The 2,553-nt window shown below is 34.3% G+C and overlaps 1 non-coding gene across 1 annotated transcript; it reads left to right on the top strand.

The window, feature by feature from the left end:
• The first annotated feature begins 396 nt into the window (after positions 1-396).
• Positions 397-504, top strand: LOC112713469 (small nucleolar RNA R71). Its single transcript, XR_003158446.1, has one exon. It is a non-coding gene; the product is annotated as a small nucleolar RNA R71 (small nucleolar RNA).
• The last annotated feature ends 2,049 nt before the right edge of the window (positions 505-2,553 follow it).

Genomic DNA, 2,553 nt, shown 5'->3' with positions numbered 1-2,553 from the left:
AGGCTTCACCCATGTAATTCACATCTGCCATTGCAAGTTTCTCAGGATCATAAGCTTCTTCTTCAGAAGATGCTTCTTTAGTACCGCTGGATGTATTTTGCAATCCATTCAGACTCTGAGAGATCATATTGACTTGTTGGGTCAATATTTTGTTCTGAGCCAGTACCGCATTCAGAGCATCAATTTCAAGAACTCCTCTCTTTTGAGGCGTCCCATTACTCACAGGATTCCTCTAAGAGGTATACATGAACTAGTTATTTGCAACATTTCAATAAGTTCCTGAGCTTCTGCAGGCATTTTCTTTAGGTGAATGGATCCACATGCAGAGTGATCCAGTGACATCTTGGAAAATTCAGACAGACCATCATAGAATATATCTAATGTGGTCCATTCTGAAAGCATGTCAAAAGGACACTTTTTGGTCAGCTGCTTGTATCTTTCCCAAGCTTCATAGAGGGACTCACCATCTTTTTGTCTGAAGGTCTGAACATCCACTCTAAGCTTGCTCAGCTTTTGAGGAGGAAAGAACTTGGCTAAGAAGGCCGTGACCAGCTTCTCCCAAGAGTCCAGGCTATCTCTAGGTTGTGAGTCCAACCATGTTCTAGCTTTGTCTCTTACAGCAAAAGGGAAAAGCATAAGCTTATAGACTTCAGGATTAACTCCGTTGGTCTTAACAGTATCACATATCTGTAAGAACTTACTTAAGAACTGATAAGGGTCTTCTGATGGAAGTCCATGAAACTTGCAGTTTTTTTGCAGTAGAGAAACTAATTGAGGCATTAGCTCAAAATTGTTTGCTCCTATGACAGGGATTGAGATGCTTCTTCTATAAAAGTTGGAAGTTGATGTAGTAAAATCACCAAGCATCTTTCTTGCATTGTTGTTTGGTTCGGCCATACTTGTTTATTTTGCTGCTTCCTTTTCAAAAATTTCAGTGAGGTCCTCTTTAGATTTTGTGCTTTAGCTGCTCTTAGCTTTCTCTTCAGAATCCTTTTAGGTTCAGGATCAGCTTCAACAAGTATGCCATTATCTTTTTTCTTGCTCATATGAAAGAGAAGAAAATAAAGAAAATATGGAATCCTCTATGTCACAGTATAGAGATTTCTTGAGGTGTCAGAGGAAAATAAGAATAGAAGAATGAGGTAAGAATTAGAACACACAAAGAGAGATGGAGTTCGAATTGACAATGGAGGAGGAATGTTAGTGTTTAAATAGAAAAAGATAAGAGAGGGGGGAGAATTTTCGAAAATAAAAAGGATAAAATTTAAAATAAATTTTTGAAAAATTGGTTGTGGTTTTGAAAAAGATAAGAAATAGTAAAACAAACAAAAAGTCAATTAGTTAGTTGAAAAATATTTGAACATCAATTTTTAGAAGATAAGAAGTTAGAAAAGATTTTGAAATTGATTTTGAAAAAGATATGATTTGAAAAAGATATGTTTGAAAAGATATGATTGAAATTTATTTTGAAAAAGATTTAAAAAGGAAATTAAAAAGATTTGATTTTTTGAAAAAGATATGTTTGAAAAGATATGATTTTGAAAGAGATATGATTGAAAATATTTGATTTGAAAAAGATTTGATTTGAAAAAATATGAAGATTTGAAAAAGATTTGATATGAAAACAAAATTCCTCTCCTTGTGTCATCCTGGCGTTAAACGGCCAGGAGCTGCATGTTTTGGGCGTTTAACACGCAATTGCTGCATGGTTTGGGTGTTTAAACGCCCAGCCAGGTACCCTGGCTGGCGTTTAAACGCTAGTTTTCCTTCTTCACTGGGCGTTTTGAATGCCCAGCTTCTTTTCTGTAATTCCTCTGCTTTATGTTCTTGGATCTTCATTTTGCTAAATTCTTTATTCAAGAAGATATGTTTTCAATTTTGAAAAAAATAACAAAATGAGTCAAAAGATATAATTCTTAGATCAAAACACAAGATATATGCAAGAACATTATGAACATCAAGATGAACACCAAGAACAATCTTGAAGATCAAAATGAACATCAAGAACTCAGTTTCTTAATGAAAGAAAATATGGAGGACACCAAACTTAGAACTTTCTCATGTTTGGGACATATGAATGCAAGAATGCATATGTAGAACATCATGCAGCGCAATTCAATAAATCATGAAGATCAAACAAGGCAATTCATCAAGAACGACTTGAAGATCATCAAGAACACAATGTATGTGTTTCGAAAATTGCAAGACCATTAAAATCATGCAATTGACACCAAACTTAAAGTTTGGCCCTAGATTCAAACAAGAACCATGAAATATTTTTGAGTTTTTATGATTTTATGAATTTTTTGTATTTTTCAAAAATTATATTTGGAAAAACGAAAAAAAAGAAGAAAATTCTTTTGAAAGATTTTTGAAAACTTTTTGAAAATAAAATAAAGGAAAATTACCTAATCTGAGCAACAAGATGAACCGTCAGTTGTCCAAACTCGAACAATCCCCGACAACGGCGCCAAAAACTTGGTGCACGAAATTGTGATCATCAACAATGGCGCCAAAGACTTGGAGCTCTCAAACGTGAATCACACTTTGTCA

Source organism: Arachis hypogaea, chromosome 1 (assembly GCF_003086295.3).
Source record: "Arachis hypogaea cultivar Tifrunner chromosome 1, arahy.Tifrunner.gnm2.J5K5, whole genome shotgun sequence".
Taxonomy (NCBI): domain Eukaryota; kingdom Viridiplantae; phylum Streptophyta; class Magnoliopsida; order Fabales; family Fabaceae; genus Arachis; species Arachis hypogaea.
The sequence above is the reverse complement of the archived record's forward strand: the minus strand, read 5'-3'. Positions and strand labels throughout refer to the sequence as shown.